General features: G+C 39.8%; 1 protein-coding gene and 1 long non-coding RNA gene across 17 annotated transcripts in view; one reads left to right on the top strand and one right to left on the bottom strand.

Moving 5' to 3' along the window:
* Positions 1 to 15069, top strand: part of MAGI2 (membrane associated guanylate kinase, WW and PDZ domain containing 2) — a 771534-nt gene that overhangs the window by 455297 nt on the left and 301168 nt on the right. The gene's annotated exons all lie outside the window — the stretch shown is intronic.
* On the bottom strand, positions 1930 to 7561 carry LOC106035530 (uncharacterized). The gene is made up of 3 exons (XR_001206841.3): positions 7432 to 7561; positions 5695 to 5861; positions 1930 to 2016 (listed from the first exon to the last, which is right to left on the bottom strand). It is a non-coding gene; the product is annotated as an uncharacterized lncRNA (long non-coding RNA).

Raw genomic sequence — 15069 nt, forward strand, 5'->3', positions numbered from 1 at the left:
AACCAAAATAAATTATTTGGAGTGTGTATATTTGTGTTTTACCATTGTCTTTTACCACTTCTCCAGTAGAAAGGTTGTCTCAGTATACTGTCATCTCTCTGATACGTCAAAACTTGTGTAGAGTCTTATTTACTTCATGGATCACTGACTTCATAGGCTGTTCCCATTTCCTTATTGGATCAGCAAATTTTCTTAGCCAGTGCAGCATATCAGTAGACAGAAAATGTTCTTGAAATGTATACTGCATAAGAATGGCAGTGTTCATAAACAGAAATGTAACAGCTTCAATAATACTCTGAAACCTAAATATGCTAAGGCACATGATTGAAGATTATTATGAGACATCATTACAAAGTATTAATAACGTAAGAGTTGAAGAGCAATGCGTACTAAGGGTAGAATCACCTTTTAAAAGGAACATATAGAGTAGAAGTACCAGAAATAATAATTTTTTAGTGTACACACACTTTGAGAAAAAAGAAATTTGTTTGATAATCTGAATTTGGTGATAAAAGGACATATATGCGTTGCAAAAACACAAATGTAAGAGGGATTTTAGTCACGTGGAACCCTATAAGAAATGCATACCTAGAAAAGTTTGTTCGTATCTGTTAAAGATATGGAAAAATTATGAAAATAAATGAATTTAACTAGCACATCAATGAATAACGTACCAAGAAGAAGTCTTTTTTTCTAATGAATTTTTATGTACTTCAGAAAACCTCCATAACAGTTGTTTTAGCAAAGACATAATATTTACTCTTAATATAAGAATAGTCCTTAATTTTATCCAATGAAAAGCAATCATTTTAGTTATTGTACCATTAATTTCATCCCAAATTCACTTTTAATCATTTCTTTGGTTGTTTGGAATTATCTCAAATTCTTTCACTGGTTAAAATTCAAAGCTTGTTGAAGCTATTTAACTACTTACATGACCATGGACTTCCCTTGGACCCATTGAAGTCTATGGTAATATTCCAACTGGCTTACATGAAGACAGAATTTTCCATATTTTTTGACTAATGGAGCATTATTTGGCAGAAGGCTAAATGTTACCTGCATTTTTCTTATTATCCCAGTTATCGGTTTTTAATAAGTTCTTAAACAAATAAACAAAGGCTGATGTCCTGGTTTCAGTTAGGACAGAGTTAATTTTCCTCCTAGTAGCTGGTAGGGTGCTATGTTTTGGATTAGGATGAGAAGAGCGCTGATAACATGCTGATGTTTTAATTGTTGCAGAACAGTGCTTAGACCAAGCCAAGGACTTTTCAGCTTCTCGCTCTGTCCTGCCAGCGAGCAGGCTGGGGGTGCAGCAGGAGCTGGGAGGGGACAGACCCAGGACAGCTGACCCAAATTGGCCAAAGGGGTATTCCATACCATCTGACATCATGCTAAACAATATATAGGGGTGGCTAGCCGGGGTGGGGGGGCCGGCTGCTCGGGGATAGGCTGGGCATCGGTCAGCGGGTAGTGATCAGTTGCATTGTGCATCACTTGTTTTGTACACATTATTGTTAGTAGTACTATTATCGTTATTATTATTATTATTTTCCTGTCTTAATAAACTGTCTTTATCTCAACTCACAGGCTTCACTTTCCCGTTTCTCTCCTCCATCCCAGAGAGGGAGGGGGGAAGGTGAGCGAACGGCTGTGTGGTGTTTAGCTGCTGGCCAGGTTAAACCACAACAGCTGAGTACATCTTGTTGGTAAAAACTTAATATTCTGTATTTCTTGTTTATTTGAGGTTTAAAAACTTTCAGTTGTTTTAGAAACATTTTCAGAGGGTCAGCTTCCTATTTTTAATTGTGTCACCATTACTGTGCTGAAATGGAAATTGATCGTGGGTTGAAGTTGAGGTCTTCCCAGTGACTCTCTTCCCACAAACTGGCACTTAAGTTACACACCAAAGTGCTCTGATTCCTTCACCTGACAGGTGCAGAGTCCTCATAAACAAGGAGACATGAAGTTCTGGACAGACTTTCATTCACTGATGTCTTCCAAGCCAAATTTAGCCTGTGCAGAGACAAAAGTCAGGTTTTAAACCTTCTGTTCAACAAATGCTTGTCAATAAACATCTAATTTATGATCTGCAGATTTAAAGTATGACTTAAGGACTGCTTCACATGAACATAGAGTTATTGATTACTGTATTGTGGTGACAATGGCTTTACCATTTGTATTTGATTCCAGTGGTTTTAATTCCATCTTCCATGTAAGAAATTACAGAAAATTCAAAATCACACACACACACACACACACCACCCTGCTGCATGCACCTCATGAGCAGCACATCCTGAGCACTCTACAGCAAAGGGATACAAAGGAAATTAATGAAAATTAGGATAATAAATTACTACCCTCCTAAGACCTTAATATGGTGGTTAATGAAATGTTCTGATTTAAAATGGTAAACAAAGGGATTGAGGGTAAAGATGTGTAAAGACAAAAATAGAAGCAGTTTTTCAAAAGACGTGTATTTACCAGCAGAAAGTATTTTCAAGGGCATAGAGGAATACAATGAGATACTTTAGAGTAAAGATCACATTCTCGCAACAGCAAGAGCCTCTCAGAGTGGTAGATCTGTTATCCATATGATGCCCTCTTCTCACTATCATATTTAGAGAACCTGTAAATGTGGTTATATGACCATTCACCATTCAGGTTAAAAGAGAGAGAGAGAAAAAAAAATAAATAAATCATAAAATCAGAGAATCATAGAGTGGTTTCTGTTGAAAGGGACATTAAAGATCACCCATTTCCACACACACACACACACACACCATGGGCAGGGTCACCTCCCAGGAGACCAGGTTGCTCAAAGCCCCATCCAGCCTGGCCTTGAACATTTCCAGGGATGGAGCATCCACAGCTGCTATGGACAACCTGCTCCAGTGCCTCACCACGCTCACAGTGAATAATTTCTTCTTTATATCTAATCTAAATCTCACCTCTTCTAGTTTTAAAAATCTTAAATATAGTATGTAGCTTCATGATCTGATAGAATTCTTATACCTGTTTTATGTTAGTAAGATTTTATGCACCTTGTTGTTTTTCCCCCTTACACTTGAAGCAGCAGAGGGATCTGAATCTCATTCTTATCATTAAATATAAAATGCAAAGCACTATTTACTCTATTTTCTTTAAAAAAAAAAAAAAAGTAGTTGGAAGCATAGCCCTCAAAAATATAAACTCTCAGAAGCCTTAAAATGTAATGCCAGTGAGTATATCAGCATTTATAGAGAATCCTTTCTAATTTTGTTAATGTATTTTAAGGCATCAGATTTACTTCCTTTGATCAAACAAACAAAACACAAGAAAAACATACACAAAAAAGTTTCATGTAAGTATTTTTCCATTTTCCCAAATGAAGTAGCAAAGAAGAAATAGAAATGGAATAAACGTATTTTTTTATTAAAAAGAGACATTTTTAAAATTATTCTATTACAATATAAAGGTCAACTTGCACACTTTCTGCAGTGCCTTTTTAAACTTTCTGAAATCTAGGATTAGTGTGACAGCATGCATACTTCCATTCTGTTCGAAATTGGAAGCTGAATAAATGCTCCTTATTTTAATAATTGGTATTCCCAGTGCGTGGTCACTTCTATTTTAGGAAATAAGGCTTCTGTCTTAGCTAACATCCACAGACAGGAACACCAGTGGCATTAAAATACTAACTCTTTAGCAAGCAATACTGCTTGCCTCCTGCTGCCCTGGCTGTGAGGTGAGGGCAGTGGTCCTGACATGATATTCTCACTCCTGACACTTGGGTTCTTCTTCAGCAAGGCTTACAGTTAGAGGGTTCCTACCCCCATCTCCGTCCCACAGCAAGTCACCATCTCACCATAGCAGACTGGTGCACTGCAACTGAGCTGCTAGCTGGGGAAGGCTTACAGATAGTCAAGACTGCAAGCCATATCAATAGGCAAATATTCTTCCAGAAGCGTGTGGTCAGTCTGGGCCTACCACACAAGAACACACGCAATCGGAAAAGATGACATCTAGATGTCATCAAAATCTGACATGAAAAAGTGGCACCTGGGCAATATGTGTCAGTATAGGTCGAACATACTCCCACAGGTATCTAGGAAATTGAAGTTTGACGTCACTATTCTTACGCATGAAAATAGAAGAGTATCTTTCTGCTCACGTGCCCTGCCCACTGGATGGTCGTACCAAGGATGACCATGGACAGACTTGATCTGTGCTCATATTAAGTAGGTTGTGATAGGGATGCATGACTGGGCTATGATGAAATCAGTCACTAGACTGAATTCCCTGGGTAGCCTTCCAGACAACTCTGCTGCCTGATTCAGGGCTCTAGATTGCCAGAGCAGCATTTCTGACCATCCCAGGATGCAGGCTGATGCTCTACCTGAGTCAGTGTTCATCGTTGCTTTCTACCAGTTGTATTAGGCACAAGGTCAGAGAGTAGCCACTGTCACACATGGTTTGGTAGACCACATATTTCTGCTGGATAATTCTGCGTAGCTCAGCAGAAGTGTGTGTGGATGTTCAATTAACCTAATTTATTTTCTGTTAAGATTCTATGTCCACCACAAAGAGCAACTTATTGTCAGCTCAGGGTCACTTTATATCACATCAGCTGGTAATGTCTTTAGGAAATCAGTTGGCTATAGGTTCCCCGGGCACACAACACTTTTCTTTGCTCATGTGTGTTTCCATGATGTAGGGCAGGACCGGGTGCCAAAAAGCAGATTTTGTATGGGTCAGTGAGCTTCAAAAAGCCTTTCTGCACAAACAGGCCCACTGAAACCACTAGCAATGTACTTTATTTTATATCAAAACTATATCAGCACCAAGGGGATCTCAGCATCAGAGAAATCAATAAATGACTTTAGCCTTCATCCTTTTTTTCTGAGCTGGGTAGACCATAACTTAGCTCAGCCCAAGACATGCCCTAGTTTTTTTAAATTCTGTGCAGTCACTACCAGAAATGTATTAACAAACTGAAGTGTCCAGGCAAACGTAATACAAATTACCAGGAAGACTATAGGGAATAAATTTAGAGAACTCATCAGATAGAGCTTTGTTGGGTAATGATTGAGAAGCTCAGAGAATTTAAAATGTGTGAGCCCCGTGGATGTATAAATATAATTCAAAATTGGTCAAATAAGTAACCAGCGCTAATGTAATGTATCTGGAAAAGATGAACATTTCAGTTTAATATTGGGAACAAATTTTCTCATAATGATATGATTTAAAAGTTAGAGTAACCTTCAGAGGTGGAGATCCAAATTTCATCTCTTAGAAAAGTTAAAAGTAGCTAGTAGAAATATATTTGCATTAGTTAGAGGGATTAATTAAAGGCTGTACTGTAGTATTTTCTGCTTTGGTACAGTATTTATTAGTGCTGTCTGTGTGACACATCAGGTTTCAACTTTTTTTTCTTATGAAACAGAGCACAGCCAGTTAATGTGGGCATTTCCTATACCTTTCTGAATGTATCTGAACACTGAACAACTGAACTTTGCAGTATGTGTTGTGCTGCTATAGTTTAAACATAGATAAGAAGATAAGATGTAGTAGAAAGAAAAAAAAAAAAGCACTGTCAAACTCTGTACAGTCTGAGCTATGAGACTATAACACATGCTCTCCCTCAATTGATCACCTACCACATTGGTCAGGACACCTACATTATTCCCAGTCTCCCTTTCACTGCTGCTGTACCTGTAGAAGCCTTTCCTGTTATCTTTGATGTCCTTCATCAATTACAGCTCTAGCCGTTTATTGGCCTTCTTAATTCTGTCCTGTGTATTCAGGATATTCTTCTCTATTTCTCCTTGGATGCCTGTCCATGTTTCTGCCTCCCTGACACACATGTGGTAAGGAGTTCCCTGGGAACAAAAGTGACTGTTAGACTCCTCCCTTGTTTATACAACGTTCTATAAATCCAACATAAGACTTCTGTATGCTAGCAAGGATTGTATTGTATCTTCTGTATTTCTATACTTTAATGAGAAACTACTTTGCAGCGGGACATAAAAAATCCTGTTTATGACCCTGGGATGGGTAGTGTGTTTTTGAAATCTGTTTTTTATTACTGCATTTCAATAGCAAGATATTCTAGGACTTTGCAGTACTGCATGCAACCCTGTTCATGGTTGCTATGGTGGATATACAGAATCACAGAATCATCTAGGATTACACATAGGTGAACAAAAGTGTGCATCTTGTTGTCTGCTAGGACAAAACAAAGGAATAGGCTGTTTCTTATCAAGATATAAGTGGCTGAGGAAGGCCAGAATTTGTATGGTTAATTGAAAAAAAGGATTCAGCTACGCAAAGTACAAACTGATACAACTTTTTCTGCAATACAGTTACATTACTTCCCAAGTGAGCTAATTAAAAAAAGATAAAAGGCCAACAAAAAGCAAGCACTGAAAGCAGTGATTGTGTTTCAAAGTGAAGCAGTTTCTGATTAAAAACAGAAACATAAAAATAAATATATTAAAAACAAACAAACAAAACATTTCCTGTGTAGGGAAATCCATACATTATGTTTACATTGTTTTCAAATATAATTATTCTGTTTTACCTTGTGTAAATAAAAGAATCAGGACATCTTTGCATGTATTTATTTATATGTTTTTTATTTATTTATTTTGGCCACTGGAAGACTCCCCTTGTCTCCTTGTATTTCCAGTAAAAGTAGTGGAGATAGGGTCAAAAATCAAGTACAGATATGTTGGTAGAGAATACAACATAGCAGTCCAGTTGATGGTTGACATCTAAAGTTATTTCACATCATGCAGATAGAAAAAGATAGTCTGAGTATAGAATAAGCTTTAAAAGATCTGACTGATGCAGAAAAGTCCTAGAATAGCCTAAGGAAAATGCAATATACACTGAAAATAGTGCATAAGAAAAGGTACCTCAGTGTCTGAAAACTGATAGGCTTTTCAGAATTTAGATTTCTCTCTCCAGACTCTTTTAACTGTAAGTCTAATCTCCCTTAGTCATCATCAGGAAGAGATAGGGTGTGACTTAGCCACGACCGCAACATGTTGGTGTCTGACCTAGTTTAGACCATTCTCAAGACTGCTGAAGATCAGAGGAATGCAAAGACAAATATCCTGCTATGATCTCGGTTCACCCCCAAGTTACACTACATACTCCATCACTGAATTCTGGGCTCAAGGAGAAAATCTACAGTAACAAAAAGTCCTTATGAGTTGCATGTGCCTGATGAACTTTTAAAATGGTGAAAGGGAATCAAATTCCCTCCCCCCCCCCCCCCTTTTTTTTTTGTCTATGGATGAATATATATATGTAGGATTCTACACAAATATTGAGGGTGACTGTAGGCTAATGACACAGTTCTTCTTCTGTGTTCTGTGTGGTTGAATGTTCTCCCCTAAGAAACACAGACGTTATAGGAGCTTTAAATGAAAGAATCAAACTGACCTTATTTCTTGTTGCTATTTGTATTTACATGGTGTCAGGGAGCTCCAGGCATAAGCCAGGAGCCATTGGCTAGGTGCTGTAAAAGCAGACGGAAAAGGACAGCCTTTCCCTCAGGAATTTACGTTTGCAGTGTAAGATGAAGAACAATAGATGAAAACAGTTGGTAGGGGAAGCACAAAAAGGAAAAACAAACAAAAAAAAAAACCTGTAGCAGAATGTCAAGCAGTGGGTCTCCATGGACCAGCAATGTGATACAAGTATGAAATCATAAGATCGGTGATGTCATAGTGTGGATATAATTAGTTCTTTAGGGCATGTCAGGAGCAGCGGGGAGGTACAAAGGGATTTTGTAACAGCTGGTGCTAGCAAGAACAAGGAAAAAGGAAGTGATAACTTGAGTGAGGAGACATGCAGGTGGGATGGCAGAGCCAGTGTAGAAAATTGGTATGGAAGGGAGGAGGGATGGATGTTGTGCTGAAAAAATAAGGTGCTGGTAATCTTACCTGGGTTGGCCAATGGAAATGGGTGTTTAAAAGATAGAAAAACACAGTGATGATTGAATGTCTCTTAGGAGTGTGAGTGCAGTGTCCCCTCATTCTAAGGAAGTGGAAAACACGTCACTGGGAAGATCTGGAAATGGTGTAGCTCATAGTTGCCTTCTTGCCCAGATTAACAGTGAATATATTATATTAGGTTACTGGTATACAAATGGAAAACTGAATGATTTTACAACTTAAAGATTTACTAGGACAGTTAGTTCCCACCTAAAAAACTTTAAAACACAGCTTCTGGTGTGGAACAATGATTGTCAGCATTTTTAACACACTCTGTTAAAGAGAATTATATTCAGTCTGGTTTATAAAAATCCCAAAAGAGTTATTCTAAAGCAAGCTAGTTGGCTATTTTGTATTGTAGTAGGCTATGTAGGCTGCTTACTATCACAAAATATCCTATTAATGGTTTTCTATGGTAAGACTGTGAAAGACTTTTATAAAGAGGCAAGGTGCAAGTATTTCCTCCTCCCTTGCCCAGTATGTGCAAGGCATATCAGAAACACCATGGCACAGGACACAGGCTGTGAAGCAGATCCTGCACCACCATCACATCAATAAAGAAAAGTTATCCACTTGTTCCAGATGGACAAGGAGTGTGCCAAGGAGCTGACAACGAACATCTTCCTCACTCACTTGGGATATGTCAGACAGAAGTTTGCTTTTATGATTTAGACCTAACCAAAAGCTGCTGGCTTATCATACCTTTATAACCAAGACTGCTTTGAGAAAAAAATCTAACTTATCTCCGCAAATTTTGATTGCAACTAGTTCTGTTGGTAGTCCTTAGCACACATTTCATTGTCATATTTTCCCAGCCATATTGGGAAACTACTCTGTTTAGCACAGAAACTCCACTTCTAAAATAAATAAATAAATAAATAAAACCTCCTGTAGACTGCTGAAATTGTTATTATGTTTGGAAAACCTCGATTCTGCCTGAGACAGAATGAAAATCTCTTGATCAATGAAAATTCAAATTAAAACTCTGACTGATTCTGCAGTAAAAATATGAAAGGGGACAGATGGTATGAAGACATGAGCATGATTATACACTCAGAGGTGAAATTTAGCTGGAATGAGAAAAGACACAAATCAAAATTATGGAAATGAAGGAATTCCCCTTACAACGTTATTTAACGAATCCCCTTCATTAACCTCACCTGGCAATATTTGGGCTGAGGCAATCCCAAGCACAAATACAGGCTGGGCAGAGAATGGATTTTTGAGCAGCCCTGAGGAGAAGGACTTGGGGGTGTTGGTTAATGAGAAGTTCAATATGAGCTGGCAATTTGTGCTTGTATTCCAGAAAGTCAACCGTGTCCTGGGCTGCATGAAAAACAGTGTGGCAAGCAGAGCGAGAGAGGTGATTGTCTCCCACAGCTCGGCTCTCCTACCATGAGACCCCACCTGGAGCACTGCATTCACCTCTGGGGCCCCCAGCACAAGAAGGACATGGATGATTAGAATGAGTCCAGAGGAGGGCAAAAAAGATGATCGAAGGTCTGGAGCATCTCTCTTATGAAGAATGGCTTGAGAGAGTTGGGGTCGTTCAGCCTGGAGAAGAGAAGGCTTCAGGGAGACCGTATAGCAGCATTCCAGTACTTAAAGAAGTGCCCACATGAAAGCTGGGGAGGGACTCTTTGTCATGGAGTGCAGTGATAGGATAAGGAGTAATGAGTTTAAACTGAAAGAGGGTAGAATCATATTAGTTATAAGGAAGAGATTCTTTATTTTGAAGGCGGTGAGGCACTGGAAGAGGTTGCCTAGAGAAGCTGTGGATGCCCCATCCCTGCGAGTGTTCAAGGCCTGGTTGGATGGGGCTTTGAGCAACCTGGACTAGTGGAATGTGTCCCTGCACATGACAGAAGATTGGAACTAGATGATCTTTAAGGTCCCTTCCAAACCAGACCATTCTATGATTCTGTGATTAATATCCTTGCAGTAGTAGTGCCCATCCTTTGCTACTTCATGAATCCCTATTTGAGAGACTACTAGCAACATCAAAGAAGGCTTTTCTAGATAACACAAGACCCTAGAGATGAAGACAGTACAGTTGGTTGATTAGGAGAAAGCAAAGGTATTGTTTTGCTATGCATAGGAGGGATAAGGTTGTTGACTTTTCCTCACTGGGACTGTTCTTAAGCGTAACGCATGAACTTCTAATAGGAATAGAGTCAACAGGAGGTGCTTTGTGTCACAAGGAAGCTAAGCTGACTAGTAACCTCAGTAACCCTCTTTCCTTACTCTGTTACACAAGCTCAGAGAAGCAAGGAGTGGGATTTTTTAGGGGTTGTGAGATGAGAAGTTGATATTATCTTCTGAGTTGATGATTAGGCTGAATCAGCTGGGGTAGAGCTTGCATCTGCAGTCTTCTGGGTTAGGCAGTCTCTGCTTAAATTCCATATGCTTTTTAGTTTGATTAATTATGAGTAATTTATTGCATCCTAAACTGATTTTGACTCTTGGCACTAGTGATTTTGCCTGTGAAAATCACATGGGGGAAAAGAGAAATCACTCCAGGCATAATAAAATTAAAGGGCAAAGTCTGAGGCAAATCATTCAGGTTTTTGAATGTTTCATCAGCTCCTCATCTTATGTTTCTAGAGTGATTGCTTGGAGTATTTACCTTAATGTCACAGGGCTTGTACAAAGCCTGTTTTTAATGTAGTGTCTTCTAACAATGAAAGTGAGTATAAGCTCAAGACATCATTTTATTGAAGTGTGGCACTTTGATTAGATGGGCAAGATTCAGAAAGAAACTGACATTACATAGACGGTACTATTTTTCAGGAAACAGGCTTTTGCACTCAGAAATATATTGGTCTTACAGTATGATATATAAAAACTGGATTTTTTGTTGTTTTAATTACAAGTTACAGTTTCCACAGCTTTCAGTGCTGCCATAACTTGTCAGATTGTCAGTAAGATCTTCATTTGTAAAAAGAGTTTGGACAAAGTGTAGTGATATATTTTTATAGTGATCTTTGTACAGTTGAACTGCAATTTAAAGAATAATTACTTTCCTTCACAGCTTTATCTCATTCTTGCCACCCTTCATATTGAGGGTGCTAAGTATTACATTGGTTTTTGAGATAGAGTATTTCAGAGGGATTTTGTAGGTCCCATTCCACATAAGTCATCAAGGAAAAAGAAGGTAAAACAAACCAGCTACTTTTGATACTTTATTTGCATTCTTTGATTAGGGAATAAAAAACCTTTCTACAGCACATCTGCTCTGTCAGCTGCAAAAGTTTGCATGATATGTGGCGTGAAGACACAGCATTCAGATAAAAATAAGCATTGAATAGCTATTTATCACGGAATGTTTTCAAAGTGTGCATTTTCATTGTGTGAATGAGTCAGAAATTCACCAGGAAAAACATTGTGTGACTGGGAGGTTATCCACACTATATAACATTAAATGTATAACTTCTTGCTCTTAATCAACCCCTAGAGACATTCAGTTTTCTCTATTCAACCCCTAGAGACATTCAGTTTTCTCTATTCTCTATACTGAGGACTTCAATTCTTAACTTTGGGTTCTGTAAATTACAGGGCATATGCTAAAGGTGTTAAGTAGATGAGGTGATCCTCTCTTGCAGGTAAAGACATGTTTACTATCCCATAAGAGTTTTAGCAGAACAGGGAATATATTCCAGGGTTGATGCCTCTTCAAACAGAGGACAGTGAAATGTAACATTTTAGCCTACAGAGTGTGGATACAGAGACAAGCTAACATTTTCATCAGTGGCCCTAATGAGCATAAATTTAAAGGAAGTCAGCTGTAAAATTTCCTAGGATTGCAAAAGAAGCCTGACAGGTATGGGTCAGGTTTCAGGTCTACTTATATCAGTAAACCTGATATTATTCAGTGACATCCACCTTGACATTGCTGTGGCTATCTGTTATCTGACTGACAGACATTCTTTCTACTCTTGTTCTGTCTGGCACAAACTGTGGAGCAATCATCCTCAGATCACTGACTCACAGAATCACAGAATCATTTAGGTTGGAAGGAGTTTCTTCAGGTCATCTAGTCCAACTACTCTGCTCAAGCAGTCAGCTAATGCAGGTTATTCAGGACCATGACTAGTTGGGTTTTGAATATCTACACAGATGGAGACCACACACCTAAGCAACCTGTTTCAGTGTTTGACCACCCTCATATTAAAAGCAATTTTTACTGTGTTCATATGAAATTTACCAGTTTTTATTTTTAGTCCATTACCTCTTGTCCTTTCACTGGACATCACTGAAAAAAGCCTTCCTCTGTCCCATAAGGTATTTATTACATATATTGATTCCCCCGAGACTTCTCTTCTGCAGGCTGAACTGTCCAAGCTCTCTCATCCTCTCCTCTCCAGAAAGATGTTCCTGTCCCTTCACCACCTTCATGGCCCTTTGCTGGTCTTTCTCCGCTATGACCATGTATCTCTTGTACTAGGGAATCTTGAAGTGGCCTTACCAGTGCTGAACACAGAGGAAGGATCACTTCTCTTGACCTGCTGGCAATGCTGTTCCTTACGCCACCCAGGACACTGTTGATATTTTTGCCATGAAGATGTATTACTTACTTATGGTCAGCTTATGGTCCACCAAATCCTTCTGTGAAGATCTGCTCTCCAGACAGTTAGCCCTGGCACATACTGGTGCCTGGGGTTATTCTTCTCCAGGTGCAGAATTTAGCATTTCCTCTGGTTGAAGTTCCTTAACTTCTTCTCAGTCTAAGTCTTCAGGTGGTCTGGGTCCACCTGAATGGCAGCACAACCATCTGGTATATCAGGCATTCCTCCCAGTTTTTCATCTGCAAACTTTCTGAGGGGGCACTCTGTCCTATTGTCCAGATCATTAACCTGGCCTTTCAAAGTATAAAAGGGGATTGTAAGAAAGTTGGAGAAAGACCTTTAACTAGGGCCTGTAGTGACAGGACAACGGAAAATGGTTTTAAATGAAAGAGGGTAGATTTAGAGTGGATGTAAGGAAGACATTTATTGTATTGAGTGCAGTGAGACACTGAATCAGCTTGTCCTGAAGAGAAGTTGTGGATACCCCATCACAGGAAGTGTTCAGAGTCAAGTTGGACAGGTCTTTGTGCAACTTTATTTAGTAAGAAATGTCCCTGCCCATGGTACTGAGGTCTTTAAAATAGATGGTCTTTAAAAACCCTTTGAACCCATCCCATTCTATGATTCTAAAATTCTATGTTTGATGAATAGTATCAGCTTAAGTATTTAACCTGGGGTACACCACTGGTGGCCTCCAACTCCACTTTGTACCACTGATAAAAACCCTCTGGGTCTTGCTGTAAAGCCATTTTTCTATCCAACTCCCTATTTACTTATCTAGCCCATACTCAGAGACCTGGGTCTGTTCAGCCTGGAGAAAAGAAGAATGAGAGGGGATCTCATCAATGTGTATAAATACCTGGGGTGTGGGAGACAGAGGGATTTGGCCAACCTCTTTTCAGTGGTTTGTGGGGATAGGACAAGGGGTAATGGCCACAAGACAGAGCACAGGAAGTTCCACACCAACATGCAAAAGAACTTCTTCACAGTGAGGGTGACGGAGCACTGGAACAGGCTGCCCAGGGAGGTTGTGGAGTCTCCTTCTCTGGAGATATCCAAGGCCCGTCTGGATGCCTACCTGGGCAGCCTGCTCTAAGGAACCTGCTTTGGCAGGGGGGTTGGACCCGATGATCTTTCGAGGTCCCATCCAACCCCTTCAATTCCGTGATTCTGTGATTCTGTTAGCTTGTCTATCCACAAAGCTAGAAACCTCACTGTAGAAGGCTATCAGGTTTGTCAAGCATGATTTCCACTTTGGAAATGGTTTCCAGGACTCATTGCTTGATCACCTTCCCAGCGAATGAGGTGAGGTTGTCAGGCCTGTAGATCCCCAGATGCCCTTCTTGAAAATGAATGACATTTGTTCTTCAGTCTTCATAAACCTATCCCAATCACTATGACCTTTCAAAGATAAGCAACAGTGGCCTCACAATTACATCATCCACCTCCCTCAGCACTTGTGGGTGCAACCGATCAGGCCCCATGGATTTATATATGTGCAGTTTGTTTAAATTCTCCCCATGGTGGTCCTCTTCCACCAAGGGCAACTCTTTGCTCCAGACTTTCCATCTGGTCTCCTGGACAAGGGACTCCTGAGGGCTGGTATTACCAGTAAAGACTGAGGGGAAAAAAGAAAAAGAAAAAAAAAAAAAAAAAGGCAAAAAAAAAGCATCAAGTACTTTGGCTTTTTTCATGTTCTTCATCACCAAGTCCCGTGCCCAGCAGAAGGACCACACTTTTCCTAGTCTTACTTTTGCTATTTATACACATGTAGATTCTTTTCTTATTGTCTTTCACACCCCTTTCCAGATACAATTCTAGATAGGCCTTGGCTTTCCTAACCTCAGCTGGCCCCTAACTTGTCCCCAGGCAGAGCTCCAGGCATTCCAGCTGCAATCTCACAAAAAGGTCACCAACCCCTCCTTGCCTTCCCAGCGTGTCCTTCCAAAAGAGCCTGTATCTAACCATAATAGCTCTCTAATTATGTAACTTATCTCACCATGTCTCGATGAGCCCAAAGAGACCATAGCCCTGTAACTGCACACAGACTTATAATTTTTCCTGTTGGTTCCCCATGCCGATCCCATTACTGTCAAGGTATTTCAGAGCACCCAGGTGTGCTCATTCACCAGAAAAAGTTCAAGAGGTTTCCCCATAAGGCTTTTCCACAGGCACTTCTTTCTTTCCATATCTATGCTTAAAATGATTCCACTTCAAGATTGCTTTGTTGAAGATTGTGCCCCTTCAGTTCCCATTTTCCCTGTCCTTTGACTTGTCTACTGCATCCACAACTTCTTCACTTGTTTGTTGAGGAATTTCTCCCCTCCCCGTAATTCCTAAAGCTCTCTGCACCAGGCTGCCCAGACTGTTGGCACAGTTCACACGTTTCTGGTTGCATGCTTTGGCTAAAAGGTCCTCCCTCATTCTGCATTTTTAGGGTCCTTCTAAGAAATGGATCAGTCTTCTGCTCTTGGAGACTTATCAAGATCAACCTCACAACCGTAGGTTGTCTTGCCCTT

The sequence above is a fragment of the Anser cygnoides genome, chromosome 1 (assembly GCF_040182565.1).
Source record: "Anser cygnoides isolate HZ-2024a breed goose chromosome 1, Taihu_goose_T2T_genome, whole genome shotgun sequence".
Lineage (NCBI taxonomy): Eukaryota > Metazoa > Chordata > Aves > Anseriformes > Anatidae > Anser > Anser cygnoides.